Source organism: Lissotriton helveticus, chromosome 6 (assembly GCF_964261635.1).
Source record: "Lissotriton helveticus chromosome 6, aLisHel1.1, whole genome shotgun sequence".
NCBI lineage: Eukaryota > Metazoa > Chordata > Amphibia > Caudata > Salamandridae > Lissotriton > Lissotriton helveticus.
In genome coordinates, this window is record NC_136067.1 from 737,231,678 (window position 1) to 737,251,887 (window position 20,210).

The window sequence follows — 20,210 nt, forward strand, 5'->3', positions numbered from 1 at the left end:
CCCTTCCAACTAGGAGGGACAATTCCTTGGCAGAGGGAAGCATTAATTAGATCAGTGGCAAGAGGGGAGATGGTGGAGATAATGCGTTTGAGGATGTACATAGGTGCAGAGTCACTAGGAGAGCCACTTTTCATAGGTGCCAGAACTTTTTGAAATTCCTCCACAGAGACCAGGGCAAAGGAATTTAGCTGAGGGCCGGGTGCGTGGGGTCTGCTACCAAGGTCTAATGTGCAACCAGGTTGCGGCAATGTTTGTAAAATATTTTGAATTTTAGAATTAAAAAAGTCCGCAAGCTCATTGCATTTGACCCCTGAGATATCTGGGACTGAGGGGGGGTCAGGGACCTTAAGTAGCTCTTTTACAATCTGAAATGTTTCTCTAGAGGAGTTGGAGGATGTTTTAATTCTTGCTTCAAAAAATGCGGCCTTGGCATTTTTGAGAGAGACTTTGTAGGCTCTAATCGCGGCGCGATAGGTTTCTTTATTATAATTAGCCCAATCCTTCTTACAGACGCGCTCGAGTTTCTTGCATCCTTTCCTTTGAGCTTTGAGTTCAGGGGTGTACCAAGGGGATTTAAAAACTCTACCCTTTTTGTCGATTCTTTTCCTCGGCAGGACTTGATCAAGTGATTTATCAAGCCAGCACCTGAAGTTTTTGTCGGCTACCACAGGGTTGGGATCGTGTAGAGGGGCAGACTGTTCAAGTTTACGAGTCCAGTTTTCAAGGGGGAGCTTGGACCAGGCTCTTTCCAAAGTGCACAAAGCCGGGGTTCGAGAAATATCGATGCCAACTTGCCAGGAGAAAGGGACCAGAAAGTGATCAGACCAGGGGAGGGGTACTGGGGAACTGGACTTCAGTGACAAAATGTTGGAGAAAATGGGGTCTAAAAGGTAACCCTTGTTATGTGTGGCATCCATATTAGTGAGTCCCAAATCGTAGGATTTGACGTCAAGCAGAAGATCAGCAGCTATTTTGTCATGGGGATCATTAAGGTGTAGATTAAGGTCTCCCAATACCACGAAATTAGAGGCAGTAGAGGCAAAGACAGTCACTGTTTCTAGTAATGCGCTGACAAACTGCCCTGGACAGCCCGGGGGGCGGTACACCAGCAGGCCTGATATAGAATTCGTGGGGGAGATTTGTATAGTGAAGTGGGAGCTCTCGCAATTGGTAATGCCACCATCCACTATCCTACAAGTAAGATGGTCTCTATACAGTATAGCCAACCCACCCCCTCTACCAATGGGCCTGTTCTGGAATCGAATAAGAAATCCTGGGGGGAGTGCATTAACGATATCTGATCCCGAATTTGGAGATAACCATGTCTCCGTCAGGAACAGTATATCAAGTTGGTGGTCTTGGATCACAAGATTGATCTCCAAAGAATGTTTGGGCAGTGACCTACAGTTCAATAAGGCCATACGCACGTGGGTAATAGTTGATACTTCATGTATCTTTCCATGAGAGACCATGTGGCAGAGACTGCAATGAGTATATATGCCCTCTGGCCTATGCAGGAACTGACATTTAGGGTTTTTCCTAGGTCTAAGCTGGAGAAGGACCTTACGTGAATAGCTGATGAGCTGGCTCGTTGAAACGGGCAGGGTTTCTGGCCCTAGGCCCGTGCGGGCACGGACGGGCGCAGACGGGCTTGCCTCCGGCGGACCATCGGCGCGCCCGCTGCGCGGACGGAAGCTGTTATTCATTAAGTAGTGCTGGGTTAATTACGCACAAAGCACTAGTCCGCCAACCTGGACAAAAGTTAGTACACAGAGCTACAAGTATAGAAAATTATAGCAAGGGTGCCCTGACTCCCGGCTTTTCGCCTCAGGAGCCTCGCGCTCTAAATAGGTGCGCTGGGACAAGGGTCCTTTTGTAGCCCCGGGGCTAAACCACCAAAGCACTAATCCGCCAACCTGGACCTCCTCCCAGGATGGCGCCCGTCAGAACTGCGCCCTTGGTACAACACCGCGACCAGCAGGAGCCCAAATCGTCCCCTGGAAGCAAGGGTGCACCCCTCGGGGATTCAGCCAAGGTAAGTAGGGAGTGAACAGTGAATTTTAAAAACAACGAAAGAGTTTGCACAGACGGTGCGTGCTATTAAAACAAAAGGTAGTACACAGTGCTACAAGTATAGAAAATTATATCAAGGGTGCCCTGACTCCCGGCTTTTTGCCTCAGGAGCCTCGCGCTCTAAATATGTGCGCTGGGACAAGGGTCCTTTTGTAGCCCCGGGGCTAAATAGCCCGAAGCACTAGTCCGCCGACCTGGACCTCCTCCCAAGATGGCGCCCGTCCGAACTGCGCCCTTGGCTCAACACCGCGACCAGCAGGAGCCCAAATCGTCCCCTGGAAGCAAGGGTGCACCCCTCGGGGAGTCAGCCAAGGTAAGTAGGGAGTTAACAGTGAATTTTAAAAACAACGAAAGAGTTTGCACAGACGGTGCGCGCTTTTAAAACAAAAGGTAGTACACAGTGCTACAAGTATAGAAAAATATAGCAAGGGTGCCCTGACTCCCGGCTTTTCGCCTCAGGAGCCTTGCGCTCTAAAAATGTGACTGTAGAACAACAGTAGACAAGAGCAAGGCACAAAATCCTGTTCAAATGCAATATAATCTGCACAGGCAAACCACAAACAGGAAGGCCAGTGTCCATGGCACAGGTGAGAGCCCAACACAGCAGAGCAACAGGGCCAGTGTCCATTGCACAGGTGACCGCCCAACATAGCAGAGCAACAGGGCCAATGTCCATGGCACAGGGGTAGTCCAACACAGCAGAGCAACAGGGCCAGTGTCCATTGCACAGGTGAGAGCCCAACACAGCAGAGCAACAGGGCCAGTGTCCATTGCACAGGGGGGAGTCCAACACAGCACAGCAGCAGGGCCAGTGTCCATTGCACAGGTGAGAGCCCAACACAGCAGAGCAGCAGGGCCAGTGTCCATTGCACAGGTAAGAGCCCAACACAGCAGAGCAACAGGGCCAGTGTCCATGGCACAGTAGGTAGTCCAACACAGCAGAGCAACAGGGCCAGTGTCCATTGCACAGGTCAGAGCCCAACACAGCAGAGCAGCAGGGCCAGTGTCCATTGCACAGGGGGGAGTCCAACACAGCAGAGCAACAGGGCCAGTGTCAACTACAGGGCGCACAACAAGTACATGAGAAGCTGCACAGGCAAGGGTAGAGCAGCAGTGAGTGACAAGGCCAGTGGCCAGGGAGAAGTAGAGTCAGGACATGAGAAGGTGCACAGTGTGTGTGTGTGACTGTAGCCTTCCATGGCCAGCAACACCTCCAGGTGGCAAACAATGGCCAGGACTAGCACACCTCTATGAGAGATAGTTGTGTGAGGGGGACTGCAATTCACATTTGTGTGTCATGCGGGCTTGGAGCTGGCTGTGTGTCGGGGACAGCAGGAGCACTTGACTGGGGAGACAGAGGCACGGATGATGTAGGCCTATCAGTGGTTTGGCAAGCTGGAGGACTGTTTGGACCAGGTGGTATAGTGGCACGTGGAGGTGGAGTCATGCAGACCTGTGACACAGTGTGGGTGGGAGAGGTTGGAGGGGTGCCCTTCCACTTTTTGGGAATATGAAATGGCCTCCCTGTTTTGGGGTTAATGAGAACTGGTGAAGACACAAAAGGCACACACACCAACTGTTCCGCATCAGGTGCAGACACTGGCACTCCCTCTGGTGATGTGCTGGATCCTGCGTAACGCTTTGTCTGGCTACGCCTCTGGACCACCTTTCCCTGTTTTCCCGGTGTCCCACCTACAGTGCTCTCCTTTCCCTGTTTGCCCGGTGTCCCACCTACAGTGCTCTCCTTTGCCTGTTTGCCCGGTGTCCCACCTACAGTGCCTTCCTTTGTGTGTTTGCCAGGTGTAGCACCTACAGTGTCCTCCTTTGCCTCCTTGCCTGGTGTCCCATCTACAGTGCCCTCCTTTGTGTGTTTGCCAGGTGTAGCACCTACAGTGCCCTCCTTTGCCTCCTTGCCAGGTGTTCCACCTACAGTGCCCACTTCCACATGCTTCACTGTGCTGGGATTGGGAGTTGACTTGGTGGGGGGATGTTGCCCTGTGCCCTTCCTAGGTGTACCCTTGCCAAACAACACCTCCTCAGTGGGCATAGACACTGCATGCCTCCTTCTGCATGAGGTCTTAGGGACAGTAGAGTCCTTTGCTGGTGATGCCTCTGAGGCATGGGAGCCTGATGCCACCCTCATTGCTTTATCGGCCTTGCTCTACCCTGACGGGCTCTTCTCTATGCATTCTGGGGTGGCTCTCCTCTTCCTAGGGGATGGTGTCTGTGGGCGGGACCGTTTGGGTTGTGTTTGCTGTGTGCTCCTTGTGCTGTTTTGTGTTTGTGTTGCATGCGCACCGTGGTCACTTGCATCTGATGTGGCCACTGACTGGGGGGTGGACAAAGGCACCTGAGCAGGAATGGGAGCATGTGCCTGGTGAAGGGCAGACGTCACTCTGGATGACAAAGCCTGGACTGTACGGTGTAGCCCACCCAAGTCACAGTGTATACCCTCCATGTATGCAACCACCTTGCCTAATTTCTTGTCATGCTCACTTAATGCATTGATCAGGGCAGTCTAGCCCACAAAAAGCCGGCGCAGGAGTTCTACTAACTCAGCAGTGAGGGCAGCAGGGGGGACAGGTGCAGGCTCAGCTGTGCCATGTGTGAACCTAACTCGTCCCCTCTTACGGACACGGATACGGGCAGCACCAGAAGAAATGGATGGGAAAATGGCCACTGGCCGCTGTGTGGTAGATGATGAAGCTGACTCACCATCCCCTGTGCCTAACAACATGGATGAATCACCGCTGGCATCAGATGATGTAGTACTCTGTGTCTCAGGCACGGATTTCTCCTGCATACTACGGTCCCCCTCAGATGCGCTGGTGAGCTCTGTTTCACTGGCTTCCAGTGCAGCTGTGATGCTACTTACGGCACCATTGGTTTCCAGGTCCCGGTTCTATGTGTCCACAGCTGATTCTGCATGAGAGAGAGAGACAGGGTTGTGTTAGTGACATTATCAGGACACACCAATTCAATCACTGCAGCACAGGAGATGCCCAAATCGACATGCTGACCAACACACCCTGCAATCACATAGCAGCACCACACTACATAGACCACTTCAGTGCCTGTAACACTGAATCTCTGTCATGACTGAGCCATGTTGAGGACACTCTGCACAACACCCTCCCTGTGATTTAAGTGTACCAGGCATACAACTTGCCCAGCCCACACCTAGGGGCCTACACTCATTACTACAGACATACCTTCAGGGAACAGGAGGGGAAAACAACCCCCCCCATTAGGACACGACTGGACACAATGCCAAGTGGGACATACCGAGCACCATTTGGTACTCTGGCCCACCTTTTTGTCAGATGTGTGGGCCTCAACGGCCATGGTACATGCAAAGTAGGCATACATGAACTCACACTCAGATAGTAGACACTGCTGTTCCCACCCTTATAGTTTCCACACACTATACCAATGCTGAAGTACCATGTGGATTTCTACACCTCTGGCAATGAGGAAGAATATCAGGGAGGGTCACCTTGGTAAGGGCATTTTGGCATGATGCATGACACCGGCACACATCCCAGCAGACACTCACATGACACAGCACAGCTCCACCACACGAACATCACATGGTCCCCCACTGCAACAGGCCCTGTACACATGCATCCACTCTCAGCCACAGTCCCCCTCCCCAAATACTCACCCCTGCCTTCTTGCCAATGCTCCTTCAGACGTGCATCCAGCTCAGAATGAGTCACTGCCAAAATGCGGACCATCAGTGGAGTCATGTTGCGCGGTGCTAAACGCCCAGTGCGCGGTATCATGCCCAATGTCATCTCAGCCACGTTTTTTGCAAGCCGACTGATGACCTCCCACCTCTTGTGGCAGTGTGTGCGTCATCTGTTGGAGACCCCAGGGCTCGCACCTTTGCTGCAATGGCCCTCCACACGGCCTTACGCTGGTGTAACTTGAGCTGCAGGTATGGGAGAGAAGAATGGGAAATGATCATTCACACAGTGTCATGTACCAACATCTATCACCACAGTAGCAAAACACCTACTCATGACCATTTGTAAACTCACAATATCACATACTGGGGGACACCTCACAAGGGCACTCTGCATGGGTCAAAACCATGTGATTGCATGCATTCATGAGGGCGTACAGCGTCACAGATAACCACACACACATGCAGGATGACTGCACTGAACACCCTCGTTGGCTTGCAGACATCACCAGTCCCATGCATGTCTGCACACTACATACATGACATTTATACCTGTGTGTGTTTTGTAGTACTGTGTGCAGGCACTGGGCCTAGTCTCTGGGTTCACACTGATTCAGCCAACAGTGGCACACAGAAGCAATCTCCCAAGCAATTCCTGTCCTGGCACCTACATGTCCAACATCCTGTGGCCCTTGATGGCTGATAATGTAACACACACCACTCACACATAGAACTGCAGGCAGGTAAAACAGTGACATTGGGACACACACAATCCCTCGCCCTGGAGACAGCTTGTTTGTCAGTGTATGACACAACCCCATACCCTCAGGCATATCATGCAGCAGCACAAGTACATGTCTAACACCCCACCTGCCCTACAGCTACTTCAACAATGACTTACCACTACATTGGGGCCACCATACAGCCTTGGGTACTGTGCCAGCACCTCATCCACCAGGACCTCCAGCTCCTCGCTTCTGAATGGACTGGCACGGATCTTCTCTGTCCTTGCCATCCCTGTGGCCACGGAACACCTGTGGTGGAACTGAGTGTTGAGGGGTCCAACGCAGCAGCTGGAGAGGGTCCCAGGCAGCAGCAGGAGAGGGTCCTAGGCAGCAGGCACTTCAGGCAACAGCAGGAGAGGGTACCAGGCAACAGCAGGAGAGGGTCCCGGGCAGCAGCAGGAGAGGGTCCCAGGCAGCAAGTACTTCACGCAACAGCAGGAGAGGGTCCCAGGCAACAGCAGGAGAGGGTCCCAGGCAGCAGCACGAGAGGGTCCCAGGCAGCAGGCACTTCAGGCAATAGAAGGAGAGGGTCCCAGGCAACAGCAGGAGAGGGTCCCATGCAGAAGCAGGAGAGGCTCCCAGGCAGCAGGCCCTTCAGGCAACAGCAGGAGAGGGTCCCAGGCAGCAGGCGCTGTGTGCAGTGGAAATGTGAGGCTCACTCCCAAAGATTTATAACCCACTTCGGGTTGTTTGTAAGGTGCAAAGCTGCAACAATTGGTTGTGTAGTTCTGCCTCATTCAAAATTATCCAATGACCGCCTCCGCGGTGGCGGAGCACGTATACCCTGATGTTCAAAACTGCATCATGCCAGTCACTCCCATTTGCTGTAGGCAATGCTCCATGGCGGTGATGCACCGCAAGGTCCCGGGGTGCGCAACTGCGATGGTGCATCGTTCAAAATCATCTAATGACCGCCTACGCAGTGGCGGAGCACGCATGGCGCGATTTCCAAAACTGCATCATGCCACCATGATCGTCGCTCCCATTGGCTGTAGGCAATGCTCCATTGCGGTGTCGCACCGCCGGTGCCAGGCGGTAGGTACCGGGATTTGTGCGGTGGAGCATGCCCATCCCCATCTACACATGTCCATATACCAATGGCTACCGCACTTGTGAAAGGGGTGGTGTTGGTGTCGCACCGCCGGGGCCAGGCGGTAGCTACCGCGATCTGTGCGGCGGAGCATGCCCACCGCTATCTACACATGTCCATATGCCAATGGCTACCGCACTTGTGAAAGGGGTGGTGATGGTGTCGCACCGCCGGGGCCAGGCGGTAGCTACCACGATTTGTGCGGCGGAGCATGCCCACCGCCATCTACACATGTCCATATGCCAATGGCTACCACACTTGTGAAAGGGGTGGTGTTGGTGTCCCACCGCCGGGGCCAGGCGGTAGCTACCGCGATCTGTGCGGCGGAGCATGCCCACCGCTATCTACACATGTCCATATGCCAATGGCTACCGCACTTGTGAAAGGGGTGGTGCTGGTGTCGCACCGACTGGGCCAGGTGGTAGCTACCGCGATTTGAGGCACATGCAATGGCACTGTCCATCGTGAACATTGCATCAGTAGACAGCAGCAACCTGGTGAAGGACACATGATAGGGCACACAATGGCATAATCACATATGATACACAGGTGGACGCACATTATGTGTGAGGCACATTGGTCTGTGGTCCCTCCCATGTCACTTAGGCATTTGATGGTTGCTGATGCTACACAGTGTTAAGCTGGTGTGATTAATGTGTTAGGAATCAATGTGTTGTGTGTCAGTGCTGGCCTTGGCAATGCTTGTCCCACTGCATGGTGTTGTCACTTACTTGTGCTTTCATTTCAGCTCATGCAAACTAGTGACATTTTTACAGCTACTGTGATCATTGTGTTTTGTATGTGTGCCAAGTTACATAGATGTATTGATGTGTGACAGGTACAGCAGATGGGAATGAGACAGTCATGATCATTTTACACACGTTGTACTAATGTGTAATGTGTGTTTCTGTATGTGTGCATTCACATTGACCAATGTGTTGTTTGTGGCACTTGTGTATTGCTAATAGATAGGTGTGCCCTCGGTGTGTCTTATATGTCCACCCATGTGACATGGTGTGCCGCGCATATCTCATCGCAGTCTTTGCTTTACCGTCACATCCTTACATGTATGTGCAGTGTCCATCTCAGGATGGGTATCAGTGACATTTGTCCATTTACATCTCAACTAGGAGGAGGCCTAATCTCATATGTCACCTGACAGTGCTGGAGGACATGGAGGATATAGTGATCATTCACAATTTTCGCCGCTACAGACCGACAATGAAGACCCTTTGTGATCTGTTGGAGCCCCACCTGCAGCCTTGTCGCCACTACCCAACAGCATTCACACCCACATACAAAGTGATGGCAGCCCTCCACTTTTTTGCAACTGGTTCCTTCCAGGAAACCGTGGCCGGCGCTGCAGGGATGTCGCAACCCATGTTCAGCATGGTGCTGAAGGATGTTCTTGCAGCCATGATGATATATAAGGATCGATACATACATTTTCCATGGGGAGCAGAATTGGCCGGTGTGAAGGGTGACTTCTATCCCCTTGGGCACATCCCCCATGTTGTTGGTGCCATCGATTGCACCCAGGTAGGTCTGGTGCCACCACAGGCGACTGAGCACATTTTTAGAAATCGCAAACATTATCATTTGATAAATATGCAGGTGGTGTGCCTTGCGGACATGACCATATCACATGTGTGTGCAAGATTCCCTGGCTCAGCCCATGATTCGTACATCCTGAGGAACAGCATGGTGCCCCGGATGATGGCAAATCTGGTACCCGAGCGTGCTTGGATTGTGGGTGTTGTACACACAACAGGAGTAAACCCTTCAACCGCGTTGGGATTGGGGTAGGAAGTATATAAGAAACATATAATATCCCAACTGGTATAATTTGGAGACAGTTAGTTCAGATATGTATAAAACATTATCACAAGGAGATAAGGAGACTCCCTTTTGGTTTTTCACATATGTGCCGGTAACATCATATTTATTAATTGGGTACAAGGGGAGGAAAAAAGGGAAAAAACAAGGTAATTCTGCAGTTATAACAGCACTGCAAGGAGCAGAGTAAAACACTTGTAAGTAACCCAAATTGTACTTGGTGCTTAGTGCGAGTGAGTGAAGGCACAGTAGCAAAACAAGTGACAATAAACAGCGACGGCGGCGCAAGGTGACTGGTGATCAATATATACAGTGAATACAAACAATATGGTTCCACGTTTGTTTGAGATTGACTTGAATGAGATTATGCAGGTATTTATGCTGGAACCATTTGGTCTGGAGAGCCTATGTTCGTGCTTGACGGTCGACGGCGTTTCGATCCCATTTAAGTCAGGATTATCATCAGGACTTGGGTTAGATGCAGTGCTATGCAGCGTGAGTCAGATGCCAGGTCCGTAAGGTAGTCGGATCGATCAACCCAGGAGGAAGCCAGATCCGGTGGTATCTTCGATCCCAGCGGTGATCGTAGATACGAGAGTCAATCTCATACCGCATGGGCCTCGTATGCAATGCCAGAACGGATTCATTCCATACGAGGCCAATGCGGTATGAGATTGACTCTCGTATCTACCGATCACCGCTGGGATCGAAGATACCTTTCCTGCGCCGGATCTACTGACCGGCACTTCACAGCGTCTCCCGGTTGACCCACCGGATCTGACTTCCTCCTGGGTCGATCAATCCGACTACCTTACGGACCTGGCATCTGACTCACGCTGCCATAGCACTGCATCTAACCCAAGTCCTGATGATGATCCCGACTTAAATGTTGGCACAGGGGAGGATGGTGCACTGTCATCCTGCGGCACAACAGAAGGGGGCGGAGGTGTTGGTTGTGATGCTGGCCTGTCCCTTAGCAACGCCACTTGCTGGGCCATGAGGTCCACCATTTGACCAAGGCGTGTGTCGATGGATCTCATCAGCAGGATGAGCTCACGTAAAAGTTTGTCTGACTGGCCACTTTGTTCCTGGACCTGTTCATATGCACCGATGACTCTGGTGAAGTGGTCCAGGGATGGTGTGCCAACCTCCTGAGGTCTGGGGGGGACCCTGGCCCTCCCACCTGCCCTGCTGCCACGGACCTGTTGCCTCACCACGGTGGGATCTCGCACACTCTCCCTGCCCTCCCCAGTTGCTGTTGTGTCCTGGTCATCCCCTGGGAGAGGGAGGGTGCTGGTGGTGGTGGTGGCCAAAGTGGCAGCGGTGGAGGCATAGGCCGTGACTGCAGGGGTCTGCTGTGCAGTTGTTGGTGCAGCAGACGTGGTGGTGGGGAGGATGGGGTCCTGGGACGTGTTGGGTCTTGGCACACCAGATGAGCCGGCCAGGAGCTCATCGTCCAGATTATCCTGGGAGTCAACATCCAAGAGTCCATGTACCGGGGTGGAGACTGGCTCTGCTGGTTGTTGTTGTCATCAGCAGCAAGTTCCTAATCACCTGTGGATTAGATTGTGAATGGTCAGTGTTGGTCTCTGTGCAAGTTATCTGCATGTATTCAACTGTATGTACACTACACAATTGAGAGATCTTCACTATTGTTAGTAATGACATTACTGGTGATAATTACATGGTGGAGAGGAACATCAATAATTGGTTAATGTAATATATCGATGCATTGCATGCAACTGCTGCTGTGTGTTGTGGTACAGGCCCCCCTCCACCAAAAAGACCTCCCAGGAAAGATGGATACATACCTGTTAGTTTGTTTGGTGTGCTGCAATATCTGCCACATGCTCCTGGATGGGGGAGGCCTCCATGCTGCTGGTGTGTGGGACAGGGGGCATGGTGGGAGTGGTAGTACAGGCCTCTCTCCCCCAAACAGTACTCATGCAAGATGGTTACCTACCTGTTAGGTGAGGGTGGACAATGCAATGGCTGCCACATGCTCCTGGGTGGGAGAGGCCTCCATGCTGCTGGGGTGTGGGACAGGGGGCATGCTGGGAGTAGTGATACAGGCCTCATTCCCCCAAAAAGTCCTCCAATACATGATGGCTACCTACCTGTTAGGTGAGGGTGAACAGTGCAATAGCTGACACATGCTCCTGGGTGGGGGAGGCCTCCATGCTGCTGGGGTGTGAGACAGGGGGCATGCTGGGAGTAGTGATACAGGCCTCCCACCTCCAAACAGTCCTTCAATACAAGATGTCTACCTACCTGTTAGGTGAGGGTGGACAGTGAAATGGCTGACAAATGCTCCATGCTGCTGGGGTGTGGGGCAGGGGGCATGCTGGGAGTGGTAGTGCAGGCCTCCCACCCCCATGCATGTCTCCCAGTGAGGATGGCTTCCTACCTGTTAGTTGAGGGTGGACAGTGCAATGACTGACACATGCTCCTGGGTGAGGGAGGCATCCATTCTGCTGGGGTGTGGGACAGGGGTATGCTGCGAGTAGTGATACAGGCCTCACACCACCAAACAGTCCTCCAATACAAGATGGCTACCTACCTCTTAGGTGAGGGTGAACAGTGCAATGGCTGACACATGCTCCTCGGTGGAGGAGGCCTCCATGCTGCTGTGGTGTGGGACAGGGGGCATGCTGGGAGTAGTGATACAGGCCTCCCACCCCCTAACAGTCCTCCAATACAAAATGGCTACCTACCTGTTAGGTGAGGGTGGGTAGTGCAATGGCTGACACATGCTCCTGGGTGGGGGAGGCCTCCATGCTGCTAGGGTGTGGGACAGGGGGCATGCTGGGAGTGGTAGTGCAGGCCTCCCACTCCCCCACCCCCATACATGTCTCCCAATGAGGATGGCTGCCTACCTGTTAGGTGAGGGTGGACAGTGCAATGGCTGACACATGCTCCTGGGTGGGGGAGGCCTCCATGCTGCTGGGGTGTGGGACAGGGGGCATGGTGGGAGTAGTAGTACAGGCCTCCCTCCCCCAAACAGTACTCATGCAAGATGGTTACCCACCTGTTAGGTGAGGGTGGACAGTGCAATGGCTGACACATGCTCCTGGGTGGGGGAGGCCTCCATGCTGCTAGGGTGTGGGACAGGGGGCATGCTGGGAGTGGTAGTGCAGGCCTCCCACCCCCCCCTCATACATGTCTCCCAGTGAGGATGGCTGCCTACCTGTTAGGTGAGGGTGGACAGTGCAATGGCTGACACATGCTCCTGGGTGGGGGAGGCCTCCATGCTGCTGGGGTGTGGGACAGGGGGCATGCTGGGAGTAGTGATATAGGCCTCCCACCCCCAAACAGTCCTCCAATACAAGATGGCTACCTACCTGTTAGGTAAGGGTGGACAGTGCAATGGCTGACACATGCTCCTGGGTGGGGGAGGCCTCCATGCTGCTGGGGTGTGGGACAGGGGGCATGGTGGGAGTAGTAGTACAGGCCTCCCTCCCCCAAACAGTACTCATGCAAGATGGTTACCCACCTGTTAGGTGAGGGTGGACAGTGAAATGGCTGACACATGCTCCTGGGTGGGGGAGGCCTCCATGCTGCTGGGGTGTGGGACAGGGGGCATGCTGGGAGTAGTGATATAGGCCTCCCACCCCCAAACAGTCCTCCAATACAAGATGGCTACCTACCTGTTAGGTGAGGGTGGACAATGCAATGGCTGCCACATGCTCCTGGGTAGCGTGGGGGGAGGGCTCCATCTTGGTAGGCTGTGGGGCAGGGGGCATGGTGGGAGTAGTAGTATAGGCCTCTCTCCCCCAAACAGAACTCTCATACAAGATGGCTAGCTACCTGTTAGATGAGGGTGGACAATTCAATGTCTGCCACATGCTCCTGGGTAGTGTGGGGGAGGGCTCCATCTTGGTAGGCTTTGGGACAGGGGGCATGGTGGGAGTAGTAGTACAGGCCTCCTTCTCCCAAACAGAACTCTCATACAAGATGGCTAGCTACCTGTTAGATGAGGGTGGACAATGCAATGGCCGCCACATGCTCCTGGGTGGGGGAGGCCTCCATGCTGCTGGTGTGTGGGACAGGGGGCATGGTGGGAGTAGTAGTACAGGCCTCCCTACCCCAAACAGAACTCTCATGCAAGATGGCTAGCTACCTGTTAGGTGAGAGTCGACAATGCAATGGTGTGTGGGTTGTGCAAGGTAGTATTTATCAGTGTGTTAGTTGACATTAGTTTGTACTTACCAGCCTCCACTCCCCTGGCTACTCCTGTGTGACTCTCAGGATGCAGTATGGCAAGCACCTTCTCCTCCCATGGTGTGAATATTTTTGGTGGAATGGGAGGGCCACCGCCAGTCCTCTCAGCCAGCTCCCAGTTCTTGCTTCTCCTCTCTTTGACAACCCTCTTGAGATCACGCCACCTCTTCATGATCTCCTTCTTGGATCTTGGGGTTTTCCCTACTGCATTGGCCCTTTGGACTATCCTTTCCCACATTTGTGTCCTTGTGGCTAATGGTGTCTGTTGGACCAGGCTACCAAACAGTTGTGGTTCCACTCTCACTATCTCATCGACCATGACTGTCAACTCACTCTCTGTGAATTTTGGCATTGTCAGTGCTGCCATGGTGCGTGGTGTATGAAGTGTTTGTGGCTGCAGGGGTGTGTGTGGTGGGTGTGGTGTTGAGGTGTGAGATGTGTTGTGCGGTGGGGTATTGTTGGTGCTGGTGTGATGGTGGTTGTGATGGTGGTAGTGGTGGTGGTGGTGGTGAGTGTGCTGTGTTCTTTTGCCTCTTCTGTCAGATGTGGTGTATGGCCTTCTCCTCTGGAGTGTTGCAAAGGATTGTGGTCAGGGCAGGGGCTGGTTTTATGCTCAGCTGTGTGGGTGTGTCCAAATGGTATTTTGATGTCAGGTGTGTTGTGGGTGTGGGCCAATGGATTTGTATTATTTTTTGGGGATCTGTTCTTTAATTGTTATGTGTTTTGTGTATTTGTGGGGCATGACTACTTTACTTTGTGCCAGTTTTGGCATCTTTGCTGTGTTTTGGCATCAACCGCCATGTTTTTCATGTTTGATCCGCTGCGGTAGCTATGCTGCAGCTCTTCCGCTGTCTTTCCCATTCACTCCTGTTTGCGACCGCAGCGGTCGGAAACACCGGATCGTACCGCGGGACCATCGGGTATATACTAATTTCCCGTGCGGTGTCTCCGCTTTGCTAGGGGCGGGTTGTGATTTTTCCGCTGCGTTTCTGACCGGTTGTTTTTTGGATGTCTCCGCCCGTGTCGAGTGGTTTATGTTAGCCCGCAAGCGCCGCGGTCGGTCTTTTTTGGCGGTTAATCCTAATTTGACCGCCGGTTCATCCGCGGTACCGGCGGGCGGTTGTTTCCCGCCTCCATGGCGGTCGGGGTGGTTTTCCGCCCGCTATCCTAATGGGGCCCTTTGTTATTCCCCACCCCCACTACTGCCAGACTACTCAAGTAAATTGTCTGAACCAGAATGCACTGCTACTCACAATCTGATTCTACTGCAGCAACTTCAGAGAAATAGTGATAAATCCCTCAATAGCGGGATGCAAGCAAGTGCAAGTGCAAGTCAGTGTTTGTTGTGGTCAGCGGACTGACCCTGTCTGTATATACTAGGCAAGCAAGTAAGCACGCTCCTCTGAGCTTTTCTGCTATGTGGGTGTCAGACTTCACATATTAAAATTCAATTCTTTATTCAGTCATTAAACTGATCATAAAAGAGCAAAATAAACACATAAATTCGTAAAAACAAGCATATCTCAATTCATACAGTGAGATTCTAAGTAAACATAGAAGAGAAGTACAGGTAAAATTCCAGCCCCTCTGCTGCGGAGCAAAGTTAATAAGAAGACTATTGCAGAAGTGGACAGCAGATTTAAAAAAAATACAACATTTACAGAGTTAGACATTTACATCTGGAATCATAAGTAAATTAAGCATTGCAGGTCCTTGCATTTTACTAATTAATGGTTATCCTTTTGAAAAACTGAAGCATTTTTCAAAAAGGACAGGCATTAGTAAGTAAAACAAACACTGATGGATCTCTGGCACCGAATTATAAGTCCAGAGGCGGCAAGAGCACAGAAGATCCAGGTCGAAGATTAGCCTGTCTGGTGCCGAAGCATGACACAACTGACTGTGGGACATTCCTCTAACTCAAGTCATTCAGATGATGTACTCTGAAAGGAGCTCGATCTGCTCAATGCACCTGCAGTCTTCAGGAGCCCTGCCCGTGTAAGAATGACCATCGGCCAGGAAGCTTGTAGAGCAGGTCACATTGAAATGAGTCTGACACCGCTGACACACTGTGTATATCTCTGTGGGGGACATAAAGAACCATTGCTACAAGAATTCTGCAGTCCAAGGAGGTGGGGGCTTGCACAGGTGTTACCATGGGTACACTGACTAAATATCCACACTCAAAATATCCCCATACAAAAATATCGTGACCAAAATATCGAAGCCAAAAATATCGTTATCCTATACCTATAATGGTAAGTAAAAAAATACTGAGAGAAAAAATATCAGTTATTAATATAGTTGTATAAAATATTGATATTTAAATCTATACACAATAAAATAATAAATAGTAAATATATTAAATAGTAAAAGTAATATAAAATAAAATATATATATATATATCTTAACAAATATAACAAATAAACTTCTTTAAAAAACGAAACACACATATATAATAATTAAAATATATTTGCATATATCTACTTACAAAAGAGTTATTAAACTAATAATTTTAATTGATATTATAATTTAAAAATAATATAAAAACAAATATATATAATATATATATATATATATATATATATATATATATATATATATATATATACCTTTAACATAAAATCTTAAAAAAACAAATGTTATAATTAAATATAAAATTAAACAACTTAAAATTCTTTAAATGTAGCAAACAACATTTTACACATTAAAAATATTAATATTTACAAATATAAATTTAAATAAACAAAAACATAGTAATATAAATGATAACAGCATACAATTAATTATAAAATATAAAATGTAATACCTATACTGTTCCCACTGCAATCTGTACTAAACTATGCAAACTATTAAAATTCAGATCTAAAAAATGTACTACTCCCACGTCACACAACGCAAAAATAATAAAACTGGTTAATATGTACCTCCCTCCAATAAATGCAACAGTAGTAAAAGTGTTGGATTGCGGATAAGTGATATTTACTGTCCCCATTGAAGCCTATACAACAGTAGCAAAACTGTTGGAGTGCGAAGAAATACTATTCCCTCTCCAATCACTACCACAGTAGGGAAAGAGTTAGATTGTGGAGGGGTAACATCTACTATTCACACCCCAATGAGTGCAACAGTAGGGAAATTGTTGGATAGCATAGAGGTAAAATGTACTATTTCCACTCCAGTCAATACAACAGTATGGAAAGTGTTGGATTGCGGAGGGGTAAAATTTACTATTCCCACTCTAACAAGTGCAACAGTAGGGAAAGTGTTAGATAGCATAGGGGTAATATTTACTATTTCCACTCCAGTCAGAATAACAGTAGGGAACGTGTGGGATTGCGGAGGGGTAAAATGTACTATTCCCAACCCTATGAATGCAACAGAAGGGACAGTGTTGGAAAGCAGAGGGGTAACATGTACTATTCCCACTGTAGTCAGTAAAACAGTAGGGAAAGTGTTGGATTTCAGAGGCGTAACATTTACTATTCTCACTCCAATAAGTGCAATAGTAGAGAAAGTGTTGGAAAGCTGAGGGGTGAAATTTACTATTCTTACTCCAGTCAACAACAGTAGGGAAAGTGTTGGATTGCAGAGGGGTAAAGTTTACTATTCCTACTCCAATAAGTACAACAGTAGGGCAATTGTTGGATAGTGGAGGGGTAAAATTGACTATTCCCACTCCAGTCTGTTCAACATTAAAAACAAACAAATTATATTCAACAAAATACAATTATATTAAAAGCAAAGTTTATAAAAAGTTACAAAAATATGTTCAAAAATAAAATACAAATATATTTAATATTTAAAAAATGTCAAAATAAAAACATATCACAGTCTTAAATACATAACACACATACCTACAAATATTATTATAAAGTACAAAAAAACGATTTTCATACAAATAAATATTTCTACTTAGAAAGTATTTATTAGCAATAACATTAATAATAACATACATTTAGTTTAGTTACTTCCCACCCTATAACACCACAAAATTCACAACCTGCACCTAACAAATGCTTTACACTATTAATATATTCACCAACAAACTAATTTTAATTAATTAAATATTACTTATTCATTATAATTAATATACTTCCCACAATAAATTCCCATAAAGCACACAACACACTCATAAAATGTAACTAAAAAAGTGTTTGGACAATTAACACAATGAATGATTAAATTAATAAGTAATATCAATTTAAAAATAATTATTAATTGCTTTAAGTTCATTTACTTCCACCCCATACCCATAAAAAACCCACAACCCACATCTAACATATAAAAAAATATATTTGCACAATTAACATAACTATCAATTAAACATAAATTGTTAATTAGAAACCAAATTATGATCATTAAACTTAATTAACTTCCCACCCTTTACTGCTATAATCCCCACAACCCGCACATAACATTAAACTTTCCCAAAAAATAACGAATAGTATTTAACAACTAATCATAAAGTTATTAAAAATAATTTACTCCCTACCCTTTACCCCTATAAAACCAAAACCCACACCTAAAAAATGAAAATAAACAATTAGCTTAATGAATTATCAATTAATTAATCAATATTAATTATTAACTAATTCATAATTAGGGCTCCCGCTTTTCCGTTTAAACTGATTTTTACATATAAATACAGACGGAAAACATGTTTTCCTTTGTCTGTATTTATATGTAAAAACGGGAAAATACTAGCACATTTGGCGCGCTGCTGTGCTCCTGCAGAGTTGCCTCGCCAAGCCCTCTTGCTGATTCTAGGGCTGTGGGGTCTTTTTTGCACTCCTGTCGACCTTTTGTTAGCTGCCACAGTCATGCCTGGGGCTCAACTCCGCCCCTCGAGTGAGCCTTGCCAGCCATTTCAAGAGAAAGGCAAGTACGTGCTAATCCTGTTCATTGTTTTAGCGCTCAGTAAGTGCCTGCACAATGGGGGTCGTGGCAGGAGGCACTGTGCCCTGACCTCCCAGATGATCCAAGACTGCCAGACTGCCAGCGCCAGGAGGCCTGCATTGTTCTCAGCGCCCCACCTCGAGGTGACATGCACATCAGTATACTCCTGCGTATAAAATATGTGTAGACAGCGTGGTAACCCGACTCGAGCCCTAGCACCAAGGAACTGCAATCAAAATGTGATCATGAAACTGGTACGTGCAAATGTCTGCTTAGCTCTAGGCTTTCACAGTGCAATTGTCAAACAGATCTATTGATAATAAGATACATAAAGTGGGCTTTTTGTCAATTACGTTCAACCATTTCTTTTCTTTGACAAGCCTCTTTCATTCATTGTCAGAAGATTTTGTCAATCATGTTTTGGTTCAGCCCATTGGAGTATTCATCTCTTAACTAATGCTATTGACTGTCAGGGTGTATCTTTCCACCACCATCCCGGTGCTTGCACTGAACTGCATGGGGGACTTCCTTACAACTTAATCCTCTCTATCCACTCCAGGTGGCTGACTCTTGAGTGTCTCGCTCTAATGTACTATTGCTCAAGGGTTTAGTCATGAAACCCAGACCAAAACCTTATTGCTCAAATTGTCCATGCAAATGCTATTACAGAATTTGCCCGAATCAGTGCATTATTGCATTTGGTATGTTCGGACTTAATACCCATACTCAATACTCTCAGTCACCTCCCTCCAGAGTCTTTGAATCTTAGGATGACCCACGCTAGCGATAGGAATCCTACATCCGGAGCATGGCATCTGTTCGATGTTCAAATGTTGGTGACTGCCTTCCCATTCAGGGGTAGGTGTTCTCTCTGAATGATCAGCCGTTTTTTTTTTTTTGGGGGGAGATATTTACCTCCATGACCTGGACCCTCCATCTTGGGGCTGCAACTCCTCTGTAAAATGTAATCCTGAGCTAATCTACTATTTGTATATATGAATGTGGAAAAATACTAGCTGCAGCATTGCCTTCTGCTTGTGGCAAAAATAAATGTGGATAAATACAGATAAAATGCCCCAAAAATAAATATGGATAAATACAGACGGAAATGGCAAAAAAATAAATACCATAAAACCAGGAGCCCTATTCATAATTAATTACAAATAGATTACTTCCCACTCATTACCCCTATAACCTCACAACCAGCACCTAAAAGAAATACACAATTAACATAATTAATGATCAATTAATTAATATTAACTAACAAATAATTATTAATTAATTAAAAATAAATTAATTCCCACCCTTTACCCCATAACACCAAAACCTGCACCTTAGAAAATTACACAATTAAAATAATGAATTATCGATTAATTAATTATTATTAATTAACAATGAATTAGTAGTTAAATAAAAATATATAACACCCCACCCTTTACCCCTATAACCCCACAAACTGCACCTAAAAATATTACACAATTAACATAATTATCAGCTAATTAAATAATATTAATTAACAACTAATTAGTAATTAAATAAAAAATATACTTCCCACCCTATTCCCCTATAAACCTACAACTGGCTACGAAACTAAAAAACACAACATTTATTTAAATTA